This window comes from Thamnophis elegans, chromosome 2 (genome assembly GCF_009769535.1).
Source record: "Thamnophis elegans isolate rThaEle1 chromosome 2, rThaEle1.pri, whole genome shotgun sequence".
NCBI classification, from domain to species: Eukaryota; Metazoa; Chordata; class Lepidosauria; order Squamata; family Colubridae; genus Thamnophis; species Thamnophis elegans.
In genome coordinates, this window is record NC_045542.1 from 63,692,960 (window position 1) to 63,708,779 (window position 15,820).

Consider the following 15,820-nt stretch of genomic DNA (forward strand, 5'->3'; position numbering starts at 1 on the left):
AGTGATATGAATCGTTACTGAACTTTTTGTGAAATTAAAATTTGATCTGGGCTTTGATGATTAAATAAGGGATTATGGAAATAAGGTAGACAAATTTTAATCTTAGAGTAAGAGTTTTATATGTGTGTGCGCGTGTGCGCACGTGTGTGTGTATAGATAGATATATAGCTATAGCTATAGCTATAGCTATAGCTATACATACATACGTACATACATGCATACATGTATATCTTATATCTGTACCAAAGAAAGTTGGAAGTCATTCTTTTTCAAATTTCCTTCTTTTCCTTTTTCTTTCTTACACTATCACTCTTTTTCTTTCCTGAGCCTTTTCTTTTTTCAAATCTGTTTTTTATTTGTTTATCCCTTAGCTTTGTGTATAATTCTACATTCCTTATTTACAGAAATCATATCAAAATTTAGACACATTTTGTAATTAACCCTGTGCCCCATTTTGGCTGGCAGAGTGCTGCAGGAGGCTGAGTACTGTCATGCTCCCTGGCCATGCCCACCCTTGCCATGCCCAGCAACCCAGCCACACGAACCCAGCCAGTCATTAAGGCAGAAAACTGGTTGTTAAATTATTTGAATCCCACCACTGATTTCACCCTTCCCCAACCTCACAATCTCCCTCCATATGTGTACAAGTGCAATTCCATCCTTTCCCAGCCCATCTGGAGAAACTATTCTATATTCTCCTCTTCAACAATACTTGAACCTGATTGTTATTGCCAGCCAACTCAGCTTTGGCACCTTTACTATTGTGAGTGATCCTGCTGTGATTCCCTGCCAACAAAAACAGCCAAGGCTCTGGCAGCTTGTGTTGTGCAAACAATTATCTTCACCCCCACCCCACCCAATCCCATTTTGGATTTTGCATACTGGATAATTTAGGCATAGCAGCCACTAGCTTGTAGCTGCTGTTTTCTTGGGATTTTTCTCCTTTTATCACCTGTGCCAAATACTACCTTAATGTGCTTTCCAGGACCAAATACATTACAGTTATTTATTGCCAATAAAGCAATACACACTTATATAAATTAAGCACTGCCTGCCCTGTGCTCCTTCCCAATAATTTCTGGGAGAGCCTCTCTGCAGACTGTACTGATTTATGCACTCAAATAATAAGCTGTCCAAAAACTAAAGAGGTAAGTGATGTTTTGGCCATAATAACTAAGAGGAAACTATATCCAGTTGCAATAACTTCTGATTTACCAATTCAAAGGGAAGAACAATAAATGGCTGATTCACAGGCTGATTTCAGTGTCTTCTAGAATACCTTAAAGGCAATTTTGACATTCCCTCAAGCTCATTGCTCACTCCAAAGGAGTCTCCTTAAAATGACAGTGACTATTTCCTTCCCACACCTCCTCAAATCTAGATCCTTGGGACAAATGGGTGGAGCAAACATTTTATAATTTGTTTTATAAGTTGAGTAAACGTTTTATAATTTGTGGACATACCTAAAAAAGGATGCTGTGATTCTGTGGGTCTTGCCTCTTTCCCAATCAGCCATGGAATTTATCAGGCAGGCATAGTAATGTTTGCATCAAGCTAGACAGGCGTAGCAATCCAGATCTAGTCTAAAGAAGCAGTTATGTCAAATAATCTAATGTCATTTTGAGCTGTGGCAATCTATTTCATTACCAAACTAGGTAACATCATCAGTACTAGAAGGGGGTGGAGTTTGCTCTTATTTTCATATATTAGTGGCTTACCCTCTCAGTGATGATCAGTTGATTCACGAACAGTGTTTTGATTGGTGCATTTATTTATGAATTGTTGGGCATTTATTTATATGAATAGACTTAGACTTTGATTTTTAAAGCATCTTTGCTCAAAATAGCAAACAATGATTTTGAGCATAAGGCATGTTTGCCCACTAAATCATTAATTATTCCAACATAGTTTTTAGTGAAAAGTTTTTAATGAATCTCCAAGGAAACTTCATTGAACAGGAGCTGAGTGGTCTTGGCTATGCATTTATCTGTACACCTGGGAAGCCCTTCTGCATTTCACACATCCTGACAATCTTTCCTCGAAGGCTCCCATGGTGTCCTGTTCTTTGGGGAAAAACTAAGAAAGTAGAAACTGGCATACTGGATTTACTAGAATCCCAAATGGGGGTCTCTATCATATACGTATCTGGTGTCTGACCAGCATGTGCTTGAACATAGGTCTCCCAGATGTAAAAGGGAAGAAGACACCGCCCTGAGAGTGATAGTTTTAAAGAGTAGCTCTGCTCTAATCATAAGATTTCTAAGTATCTCTTCCAGCCATACTCACCATAGGGATAGCATAAGAACCCAAAGCATTCCTCAATCTCTGACCCACCAGCAATGGAAATGAAAAGATGTGGAGGGCTGCTTGGGATAGATAAAAAGAAAATCGCTTTTGCTCTCTTATCCGTTCTGCAGGGTAGTCATGCCTCTCCTGATTACGAACATGAAGTAGGACATCTCCTGCAGAAGGCAGTCTCGAATCAACACAAAACGAGAATTTGGCACTTTCTCAACATGAGAGAGGATGGTTATAACTTGGCTTTGCTATTCCTCAGAAGTCTGCATATGCCCTCTAGTGGCCTGCTTTGAAATGAACTCAGAGCACAAGGCATTTTGTTAAAACCCTAGGGGTCTTCCCCCTATGCTGGGACTGAGTTGAAGTGCTCCTCCATCCATCCTTGGGCCGGTCGATAGTTGCTGTGTTGGTTGCTGTATCTTTCTCCTGCCTCTCTTGTGTCACAATAGTCACTCACAGATATTGTAGGGAAAACAAAACCCTACATTTTGGCTACCTGGATGTACACTGAGAACATAAGCACCAAAGATAAATTCCTTGTGTGTCCAATCACACATGGTCAATAAAGAGTTTTATTCTATTCTATTCTATTCTATTCTATTCTATTCTATTCTATTCTATTCTATTGAAATAAGGGAGTCTGAACTCTAACTGGAATTAGAATTTCTCTAGGATCTTTCTGAACTACAATCTCTACCTTTTATAAAGCGAAGTCTGGCAACTGAGCAACAGAGTTGTCAAACATGGCTGGACCAAGAGATGGTCTTTTCAGGAGTGAGCATACCGCTGCTTGTTTTTTTAAAGATGAAACTAATATTATCAAACTCCCTTCATATGATACCATAATACATTGTAGCTCTCTTTCTAGTTTAGATCAAGCTTGTAATCCTTAACTCAATTTTGTCTCTTGTGCGATCAGTGGGAATATGTAGAGTACTTTTGGAATGATCCATTGGCCAATGAAATCAATATTCATGTTTATAAGTCCATTTTATATTTTCCAATAATATTATTTCATACCAATAGCAATAGTAACAGCAGTTAGACTTATATACCGCTTCATAGGGCTTTCAGCCCTCTTTAAGCGGTTTACAGAGTCAGCATATCGCCCCCACAGTCTGAGTCCTCATTTGACCCACCTCGGAAGGATGGAAGGCTGAGTCAACCTTGAGCTGGTGAGATTAGAACCGCTGAACTGCAGATAACAGTCAGCTGAAGTGGCCTGCAGTACTGCACCCTAACCACTGTGCCACCTCGGCTCCTTGGACCAACTTGGGTCCAAAATACATCTCACCAAACTAAGCAGCATGGAATTATTGGTTGCAGAAATTTTATTCCAATGATGCAGCGGCTTTAACTGAAATACATATTAACACTTTATATTAAATACATTTATGCCAGAACAAATTCCTTTGCCCTTGTAATGCAGGTCAGTATATTTTTATTCATACCTGTGCCACATGCAATTCAATGAGGCTTTGGTTGCAGTTTTAGGAATGGATCCAGACTTACTTCCCATACATAACAGTTTCCTTGTCTTCATGAAAGGATCTGAAAACCATTAGAAATATTTTATGGAAGAAGATATAAGACATTTTCCTCCTTCCATCTCCAGACTCCCTCCAACCACAAATATGTACACCCATATTGGGCTTCCCAAATTTAAGAGGATGTCACAATCCTCAGATAAATATTTTTCAGAAGCCATAGCTGTAAAGAAGAAATTAATGAAAATTGCTTTCTTTCTTCTGCCACTTCAAGGGTCCTATAAATGGACAGGGACTCCCAACTAAATCCAGTCTGTGAGAATTTGGATTGGATCCTGGTCAGAGACGTGTCTTACATGTCAAAGACAAGTCTTACAAATAATTACTAAAGAGAATATTTTAAAGTGTATAAAAACTCCAACAATTTAAGTACATAGTTATTTGTTTAAGCTTATTTTAAGAATCATGTTCAAAATGTTTTAAGAATCTCTATACTGAAATTTAAGAAGCACTTATAAGCGCTGGTCAAATTCTATAAATGGATCTTTGAAATAGAGGCGGAAACATGTAATCCTAGAACTACATACAGTCCTCAACTTCATTTCAAAAGCTCCCTGCAAACCATCAGTATCAACAAGAGTGATCTTTTTCTCCCCTAGCAACTGGCTGCCTGGAAAAAAAGAAGCGAGAGAAGCATAACAGAAACTTAAAAGATTGTATCTTAACAAAAAGACAGCACTGAAAAAAAAAAGAATGTTTCTCTCACAATTATTTGCAGCACCTTTCCCATTCCGCTTAGAATAGGAATTAGAAATGAATTTGAAACTTTTTTCCCCATGAAGAGATCTCTCTAATTACTCTGGGACACCATTTCCCATGCTACCTCTTATAATAAACTTCCATACAATTCGGGTCATCTTTGTGTCACCTTTCATTCATTTCCCTCATGGCTGATTCTTTAATGAGATCCAGAGCTCTGGCAGTTTTTCCATGAAGCACCACCAGCTGTGGTCCAGAAAGACCAAATCCTGAATGTCGCACTGCATCAACAGATTAAAACTAGGGGAGGCCCAAAGTTTAGTTGAAATTGCAGGAAGTGTTGGGGTAGTAGCAATGGGCCAGCTGGTTGAACTATTCTTAGCAAACAATTGCTTTCTCAAACTAAACTCTGCTTTGGTGCAGAAATAGCCATGTACTGCCTGTGATTTGCATGATTTTGCTACTGAAAAGTGTTTGATGAAAGGCTGGTTCAGCTAAAAAGTAGTTCACTCTGGGTAGCCCCATTTTTCTCCATTTCATTTGGATTGCTTTACCGCAATGGAGGTGGAGCTCAAACTGACTTGAGCATCTAACCAGATGTGACAAAAATTGACCTGCATTGTAGAAATGGATCCTTAAGGTAAACACAGCTTACCTACATCAGCAATCTCTCGATTCCATGTTGAAAAGATACTAACTTCTGTCCAACTCTATGTTCCCCTGGAAATGTTCTCCTGTATGTTGGGATCTGAGATGACAGTTAATGCCACTGAAGGCGAGCAAATGGAGAGACAATTTCAGGTGGAATTGGGAATGGAATTAAGGTTCTCACCTGAGCACATCTAAATCACTTTAAACTTCTCCTCTTCCTTTTTTTACTGTAAAATGCAATTTGTCTTCCCACACCCAGATTTTATCAATGCTGCATGGCAATACATAAAATATCTACTGAAGTTAAAATGGGGAAAACATTCGGCATCTATCTGCATGCTACAGGTTTGGACCATGTGTGGGCACCTATTTAGCATCTGGGGAGACACAGATGAGCACACGGCATGTTCAAAACACATTTGTCTTTGTCAAAAGCACTGCACTGATCAGTTGCTAGACACTTCCCAACTCCCTCCAACCTCTTCACAGGTTTAATCCATACAGTGTCAAGAATGTCTGCATTACTGGTTTTGTACAAATTCAGAAGAGTCCTGTTGAAATTGACTTCTGTAGCACAAACATCTGAATCCAAAATCTGTGGGGTCCTAGACGTTCAAATTTTGATATTCCATCCATGTTACTGCAATTCCTTGTGTATGGGGCTGCCTCCAAATATGACTTGGAAATTAAATTACATAAATATAACTATATATCAGCGTTAAACCTGCTGCTATTTTATTTGCTCCTGGCCCAATTTCTGGGTAAATGTATAATATTTAAAACCCAACTGGCTTAAGACTGAGGTAATTTAAGACCAATTTATTCCACACAACCTGCTGGTATCTCAATTCTTCTTTAGGGATTTCCATTTTCACTCAGGGCTTTTGTAATTAAATGGTATGTGACTCCAAAGTCTTTTTCTAGCATGTTCAAATACAGTAACACCAAGTTCAGATGCTTTGGGGCTCTTTTTATCAACCAAGCCACTCCATTTTGGGTTTAAGCAAACATGGTTAAGGGATGTTTTGGGGGTGTATCTGTGCCATTCAATAGTTCTGTGAAAGGCTCCAGACAATGAGGATAATAAGAAAGGTGGAACTGACTTAAATCTGAATCTCCATCATTGCCTTCATGTGGGACCTGCACAGTGTAGTCCAATGTCACCATGTTTGGTTTGTTGTTCACAAGGAGAACAGAGGGAGTAATGTCCTTGGTTAAGTCACTCTTGTAGTAGATATTTTTCTCAGGAGGGGCACAACCTGTTTTCAAGATGTAATCATAATTACGGTGATCAATGACAAGAATGCCACCTGGATGAACCATGCTGGCAATATTTCTAAAAGCCTATTTATGAACACCCTGGTCACCTTTAAAATCTGGAAGATGGGCAAAAGAATTTCCTAAGCAGATGACAGCATCAAAGCCTTCACCAGGTTTCTGTAGATCAGTCAGTAGACAAAGACCTACATTTCTCACTCCTATCTTTCTGTCATTCTACACAGCTTCTTGAACACAGACCCACTTTAAACAGTACAAATAAGTAAGGATTTTTTTCCTGTTTTTCCTATCACAATCAACAATAGTACCAACAAAACCCAAACACAGCAGAAGTCGTTATTCACTTCCCATAGCTATAGGAAGAATTTCTTTGTTGCCCATTTTATACCAGTTAACATTTCTCCTGCATAAATATAGAAGCACAAAATGAAACTAATTAATCCCACTTTCTGCGCAGGCCTAACCTATCAAAAGAATTCATGTAAACAGTTTGAAAATAAACACCTTCATTACATACTTGAAATAAAGCTATTGGGATTAAAACAAACTGTCAACAAGTAAAGACATGCAGGTATAATCTCACAGCAGAATAAAATAATTACTGAGGGAAGCAATACAAACAACTATGAAAAAATCTATTTACTTATATAACCAATAATAATATTGTGAATTTAATCCATATGAGCTAGTGACTTCAGACACAAATTTGGGTTAGAGCAATGGTTAGAGTTTAATTGACCCCAAGAGTAGCAAGTTATTTGCAACTGAGGGGGGGGGAGCAACTAGCAGTCTCCTGTTACTGCTTCTAATAGATGATTTAGGTGACAGCAATTTAAAATTGATAGCAAATCCATTACCAGTAATATCAGAAGTCTCAATGAAGGATAATATTTGTATCGGGTTGAAACAAGAGATCTTTGGTGCTCTCTGAGTTTGGTTGTTTTCTTGCAGATGTTTCATTACCCAAACTAGATGACATCATCAGGGCTAACATCTAATGAAGTTACCAGGTTTGGGTAATGAAAGGCCTGCAAGAAAATAACCAAGCTCAGAGCACCAAAGATTCCTCGTATCAGAAGTCTGATTTTTATGAACTTGAGTTTGTACTCCCTGGAGAAAAGAGAAAGGGTATTATATGTAAATATGCCCCCCCCCCAAAAAAAAGAATTAGACTTGGTAGACCAAACACTCTACAAGTGCTCTACAAACTTTGTTAACATTCCTTATAGGGAGAGCCTTGTCATTGGCTTGGAAGATGTTGTAGAACAGAGCATTACTGTATATACTCGAGTATAAGCCTAGTTTTTCAGCCCACTTTTTGGGCTGAAAACAGCCGCCTCGGCTTATACTTGAGTCAGTGAAAAATTTGCCCGAAATGGAGGAGAAAAAGGGGCGGGGCCATGCCGCTGGGTGACACTCGTGAATGGCCCAGTGCCCCTGTGAGTTTCCCCTCCCTCTGTGTCAGTTTGCCGCGCAGCGCGCACCGCACCATCCCCCCTCCTCACGTTCTAATGTAATGCAGGGCTGTCTTACGATTCCCCTTCCTCCCCCTCCTGCCGCTCTGCAACGATGTCCCACCTCCTCCTGTTATGGCAAGCAGCCACATAGCGATGTCCCACCTCCTCTGGTACAGTGATCCAATGATAGGAATCACTGTGCCGTGTGTCATAGGAGGCGGGACATCGCTCCCGCGGCTGCACGGGACATCATCATCACAGCGGGACATCAGCATCATGAGGTGAGTGAAGTATTTCATTGAATACACCGCTAGTTTACTGTTTTTCTTTGAAATAAATATTCAAAAACATTATTGGTATCTATTTTTATTTTTGAAATTTACCGGTAGCTGCTGCATTTCCCACCCTAGGCTTATACTCGAGTCAATAACTTTTCCAGTTTTTTGTGGTAAAATTAGGTGCCTCAGCTTATATTCGGGTCGGCCTATACTCGAGTATATACGGTATTTTCCACGCAGCTTATTCTGCATTCATAAAAATGCCCTGCTCTCCTTAGATGTAAGGGAAGATGCTAGACTACCAGTAATATTAAAGGAAGAATCAGGCTGAATTCACCTACATCTAGACAATGGCAGTCTTTGTCTTGCATGCCCATTTAGTTAAAAGGTGATTTGTTTGGTTCTCATTCTGTATGTTGGGCACTGCTATGATTTATAAATCCAGATTTATTGCTTTGCTGATAAAGGCTGATAGGCCAACTTGTCAGGTTCCTCGTGATGGTTCTTATCACATTTTTTGCCCTATCTGCTGAAAGATTTCTGTGACACCTAAGACACTATGGTGCTGGCAACCCCTGCCCCCTTAACTGATTTTCTACATTTATTAGAAATATAATTATGTTATGAGGAATAATACCAGCTATGAATATGGAAGTCAACTTCTATGTATAGGTGCAGTTGGGCAGACTGGAGCCCTGGAGAAGTTGCTGAACTCCCATTTTTTTCACAGATATATTAAGATGCATTTTCTTTTTATTTATTCTTTTAGCAATTACCATCCTTGTTTCTAGTAAAATCTTATTACAAGTGCCTCCTGTTCCTCCAAAGTATGGGCTGGGTAGCATTTCTCATTGACATTCAACCAGTGTATGACAACCAAGTCTGAAAGACACTTTTTGTTTAGCGCCTTGGGCCTCTGAGCTCTAATGTTTCACAATTTGGATTTGTTTGATTCCACTGAAGGAAAACAAGAATGCTCCTGATAACAAAAGGAGGATAATTATCCCCAAATCAAAGAGGGGAGTGCAAAAAAAATCTTCAAAAGGTTCTGCTTGATCTTACATTAGAAGACGCTGGGTTGGGTGACTCCCTTGTGGGAGTGATATAGTTTCAGTTCTCCTTAAAGGATAATGACAAAGCATATTTGACCTGCTGGGTCTGTTTGATTCAACATTGAAAAAAAAAATGAAAGCTGCTAATATATGAAGAAAGGTACAAGAAAGGTTTTATATTGTCCAGAGTGAATGCCAAGTTGCACTTATTTCCTTATTTTTATTTTTTTAAATTCTTCCTTTTCAGATTGTACTATATCTGTCTTTCCCTCTCCAATCCACCTTCTCCACACTGGCCAGCCAATCTTGTTCTCTTTAATCTCTACGGTGCATGAAACTAAAGCAATTTTATGAAAAACGTAGCAACATATTCGGTGTCAGTTCCTGGATAAGCCATATCGTGTAATTTGCATTCCCATAATAGCTCATTACAATCTTCCACACCTAGGTACACAAGGATCTCTCATGGACATATCACTACCATAATAGTACCAGAGTATAAAAACTAAAGTCCAATAACTTTAAGTTATGTACACAAAGGCTTGGTCCCAAACTTTTAGGCTGGAAAACAGAAGTGTTCAGCAAGTATGGGAATTAGCTAATTGGCAGTGCCTCAATATTTTCCTTACCCTCCATTGTCCTGCTACAGTTTTATTTAATGGGGGAATTGTTATAATTGTCCATGTGGCTTTACTTTATTCTCATTGTGATTGCAGCATTGCCATTTTAAAGAGTTCTTCCTTTTTATTTAGAGTATTTATACAAATTTCTGTGTCACCGCAATCTAAACAACTCTCAGAGGCTTACACAGAAATGTGCAATTTAAAACTTTCATAGTAAAAAGATAAAAATACCGCAGCCATACAACAGCGGAAATGGTAATAAAGATGGCCACATTAAATTGGGGATTTAAAAAAAAATAACTTGGTCTTCACACCTTTACATAAAGTCAGCAAAGAGGAAACTAACTTGATATCCCTAGGCAGGCTGTTCCTGGTGTTAACACTGCTACAGACAAGCAGGAATTCCTCACTGCATTCCCCACACCCAAACGTCTTCAAAGTGTGGGATTTGTGGCATTTTTGTCCTGGTAGATCTACCAGTTTGGCCAATATTGACTGGAATAGGCAGAATTACAGGTAACTGGATACTATGCAATGAAGGACTTTATAAATCAAACTCAGCACCTTAAATTGGACTGAGAAACCAATCAGTAAGCCATGCAACATCTGAAAATTCAAAAGCATATGCCCTCAGTATTATGATACTTTAAAGTAAAAGAATGCTGTGAGAATGTTGAAAATGTAAGACAGGCATAACTGGAGAAATGTTAAGATATGAATATGGCTTGCTTGTGGATTGGCTGTGGGACTTGTTTAATGCATGTATGAAGACTGTACTTGTGCCTGTTGAATGGAAGAATGGTGCTGTTGTTCCTTCAACCAAAAGAAAAGTAACAAGAGTGAATGCAAACATTAAATGCATATCCCTAGGTCTCCAAAAGATAGGGCAAGGGGAAGCAAATAAAAGAGAATGTGTATTTACCATATTTCAGCCCAAATGATGTCACTTCGTGAGATCTGACACAAGAACAAAATGCAGAGCCTATGCCAGCCATCACAGCACATGTTTCATCATGTTGACATCTCTCTGATTCAGAATGAATGCCTGTGGGGGGATTAATTTGTTAAGTATTCCTAGGAAGGCATTTGGTAGAATTCTGATCAAAAGGATAGAAGAGGTGACAAAGGACATTAGGGAAATACGTTGTCAATTTAGATGTGAGGCTGGGGATAATGATGGTGATGGTTGCTAATCAGAGTTTTCAGCAGTGAGCAACATGTGAGCAACATTGAGCAATATGTGAATGTGAGACACAGGTTTATTGTACATTTGTTGACTCAGAGAATGATGCTGGAATCATTGAATATTTTGAGAAAATATGGAGTTGACAATTGGTTACTGAATAACATGGTAAGACAGCAAATGATGGAAATGAAGTATCAGCTCTTCAATGTAAGCCAGGTCAGAAAACAAGAAATACTAAAACTATATTTATCCAAGCACTAGTAACAGAATCTGGAAAGTCTCACCGGGCTTCCCCCTCCCTCCTTCTTATACCAGAGATAGCCAAAATGCACACACACACACACACACACACACACACACACACACACACACACACACACACACACACATATAATGTTATGTTATGTTATAAGACAAAAATATGTGGTGTCCCATTGGTTATTTACTATATTTATGGAGAAATATATGAAGAATGATTGTGGTGATATTAGAGACATGTTGCTTGCAATCCTACATGGGTTATTGTGTACTAATGTTGATTGAGAATCTGTATGATTCTCAGTGACTGATAGACTGTATAGTGAAACAAGGAATCTATCTATTAAATTACTCCAAGGTATTGTTGTTTGAGTGGAAAATGGAGTCAGTGATCACAAATTATACATAAATACAGTATTTAAAAAAGAGCAAATAGATGAATATGTGTATCATGTTATAATATTTACTAAATTTGGGGAAAAGAGTGGATACATTTTAAGACACACAAAAATGCAAAAAGGAAATCTATGAATAGTTTGTTGCATGCAAAGAATGAGTGATTGTTGAAATAAATGGAAATGGTAGTATTTCTTTATATATCATCTGGCTGGCTGTCTATCATTTTCTATACTTCCCATCTCACCTAAGTTATTGTGAGTGATTTACAAATTTAAGATCATGATTATGTGGAAGTGAAATTTGTCTATTCGATGAGAAATATACAAGTTGAATGTGATGGGAATTGGGTTCTGAAGGATTGTATGTTGTAAAACAAGAAGTGATATATTCATGAATGAATGAATGTGGATTAAATACAAACATGATCGACCTGTCTGAAAGATGTATGTTGAATGATTTCATAAATCATAGAATCATGAGTTGAAATAAACTTTGGGGATGTTCTAGTCCAACTCTCTTGCCCAGACAGGAATCCTCAGAACATTTTTAAAATTTATTATTATGTATTATATTTATACAAAGAGTCTAGGCAGTGACCATTCTAGATTAACAGTTGTCCAATATTTCACCAACCTAGACAAACTGTTCAATCATGGAACTGCGTGCCAGACCAAGAGGTAGTTTGTCAATAGCCAACAATCAATAGTAACTGTCAATAGCTCTTATGGTCAGCAAAAATACTCCTTATTTTCTCTCTGTCTCTCTCTGTCTCTTTGTCTCCCTCTGTCTCTGTCTCTCTGTCTCTGTCTCTTTGTCTCTCTGTCTCTGTCTCTCTCTCTCTCTCTCTCTCTGCCTCTCTCTCTCTCTCTCTCTGTCTCTCTGTCTCTCTCTCTCTCTTGCACCTATCACATAGTTGAGTGGTCATATATAGATGATATAAAGGAGAATGGAATCACAAACAAAATGTATAGTGGATAGTAGTGGGGAAGACTGAGAAAGTCATGATTAAATGGAACTGATGAAAAAGCAAGGACAAGAGTGGTTTAAAGCAGCAAAACCAATATATGAAGCAGCATATGCAAGTTGTGGAGCAGGAACAGTTTGCAAAGATAGAAGTATAGTAGATGGCAGGATTCCTTTTCCTGTCTCTTATTGCATAACTTTAATTTCTTTGCTTTGCAGTTTCTCATACCTTTTCTGCATTCCGCATAATGTTGCTTATGCTTACAGCAAAATGAAATAGTATGGTATATGTGTGTATACACAACATATGTTTTTCTCCCTTGAAAGATCCTAGTCCACCAGGAACAATTTGGTGAGTGTATCATGTAATCTTGGAAGCAAAAGAAAGGCGATTGCTGTAATCTTACTATTGCCACCAATATTGTTATAGTGCTCTGGCTAATACTTCTTTATTAGCTGTGCTGTAGAAGCACTAATTGCAAATACTGTGCATGTTCAAATGAATGCCAAAAATTGTTACCAGATCTGCAACTGCAGCTTTCACCAATGTCAAAACTCTTCCCAAAAGCAAAGTTCAGTTTATGTCTGGGGTTACATGTCTTTACTACCAGCAGACATAGATGATATGGGAAGAGAAAAGGCTGTTTGCTAAGAAAAGATTCACTGTTCTTTGATTGCTGAAAGAATCACATAGATTTATTCTTGCCAACAACGTAATCCATCACTATAGCCCTTGGAATTACTATGAAGTACTCTTATACTCGATGACATTTGATTGGCACTTTCTTTAGCTTTGCTTCAGTGCAAGAACCATTTTTCTTCTCTCCATCTTTTTATATTGGTGAGCTTGAATGTTGACTTTTTATTGCACTCTTTGCATTGTTGTAGTTTTGGAGGATTTAGTTTTAGGACAACATGTTCGTGTGAGCGTGTGTGCATGCGCACATGCACGCATGCACACATAAATGTGTACAGCTTTGTCTTTTCTAACATTGCATTTTATACAGCTTTACCTTTATGAACTACTACCCAAAAATTCTAATGCAAATAGATAAATATTGCTGCAGAATGCAGTAGGGTTTTGGCTGCTGGAATCCCAGAAAGGAACCTGTGATTCTGCCAAAAGCTTTCCAGCCTGGCAATTCTCCTCCATCAAGAGTAGGGTACCACTTGTGTTATGGCTATGCAAGTTGCTGTTTGCCTCACTTTGCTGCAGCTGAACAGAGGCATTCCATCAAATGTTGAGCATGTAGCAGAGGACTGTTCTTTTCAGTGTTGAATCTCTGTCAGTAACCATGAGAGACAGGAATTTTTTTTTTTAGTGTAGGCAGGAATCAACTGAGTTTCTGCAAAGCAGTACTTACCAACTTCTGTTATGATGTGCAGTACAAATTTTTATTTATTTATGAATCCCATTTACATGACCTCCCATCTCACAAGATAATTATTCATTCCTCTGAACCTCTGCACTAGGAGTGGGTAGCTTTTTATGATCAGAGGACATATGTTCCTTTTATTAAAAGAAAACAGAGAAAGGGGGGAAAATAACCATCAAGGGCTTTAGAGATTGTAGTTGGGGATTTCATTTCACACTGAAATTATGGTCCTTTGTTATTATTCGAGAAGATTGAAGGAGGTTAAAACAGAACAGGCATGTTGACTCTCAGATATTTGAAGGCTTAAATTGTGCAGAGAGAAAGAATTAGAAGTTTGCCAATTAATTTTAGAAGCTAAATTCAGGAAGTCACAAAAAAGGACTTGGGCAGGTCACATTCCCAGTTGGTCTAGTGGTTAAGGCTGGAAACAAGGAGATGGCAAGTTCTAGTCCCACTTTAGGCATGTAAACTGGCTGGGTGACTCTCTCTCAATCTAACCCACCTCACAGGGTAGTTGTTTGGAAAATAGGAGGAGGAAAGAGTATTAGGTATGTCTGCCACCTTGAGTTATTATAAAGAAAGCAGTCACCACCCTTTCTAGCTCTGTAGACCGGTAGTGGCATGTAGAGGTGTGGAGGGAGATGACGGCATGCAACCTAATCCCACACATGTGCAAATATAGCTTTGCGTGTTCTCCCACCATTTGCATGGTCTGGTTCCCAACAGCTGTGGACCGGTAGCGGTCTATGGACTGGGAGTTTGGGGACCCTTGTTATAAAATAATAAAGGCAGGATAACAATGAATAAATATTGCATCACTGCTTTGGAGTCAGATTTTATTTATCAAACCGTTGCCTAGGCTGCTGTTCTTCCTCTTGTTTCTCAAGGTTATTTTCACTGCCCATCACAATCTCTCACAGTCCACTTGATACTCCCAAATTGTGTTCTGTCCTACTATCAGAACTTCTCATCACTTTTGTATCCTTCATTAACTCTCTCAGTCATGCTTTTAGATTGATTACTTTGCCAACTGTATTTATAAGCAGACTTACGGTTAAACCACGTATTTAAATCAAGCAGACCCTTTTCTAATAAAGTCACACAATAGTCATCATTCTTATTTACTGCTGATTTTCCAAATGGAAAAAAACACAACCCTATATTCTGTCATCTTGTTCCCACACAACTATTCATAACACCTGAGAGAACAACTTTTTTCTCCTGAGCTACATTTATTCACAGTTGCTCAATTTCTTTCCCCTTTCTTGTGTTTCTTGTACAAACACAAAAGCTTGTGTTCTTTCACATAACCCTTTTTAGTAAGATGAAGAGAAAAGAGTGTTAGTCATACAGCATTCTTTGCTAGCAGTACGGGTGATATCAATCCGTTTTGACGCATTTTGGCTAACATACCATAAATACAAGCATAGCTTAATTTTACTGCAGACACGATCATAACTAATACTATTCTTTGCAAATCTTTGTATGTCATCCAGAGTCACTGCTGTGGGGAAGGCAAGGCAGCCATATTAATTAATGATAGAGATAGACAGAAAGAAGACAGACAAACAGACAGACATGTCTACTCTAAAAATTATCTTGCAAGACAAAAATTGTTACCCTCATTCTATCAAAGTTATCTATGTGTTGTACTGATACATTTAGTATATGATTACCTTTGTTATTTGATATGTGTTGTTTGAATTTTTGGGCACCAACATTTAGTCTTCTTTCTACTTCTACTTCTTTGTGCAT

General features: G+C 38.5%; 1 pseudogene; it reads right to left on the minus strand.

Annotated features, from left to right (window-relative positions):
- Positions 1–6,194: 6,194 nt before the first annotated feature.
- On the minus strand, positions 6,195–15,820 carry LOC116523933 (annotated as a pseudogene).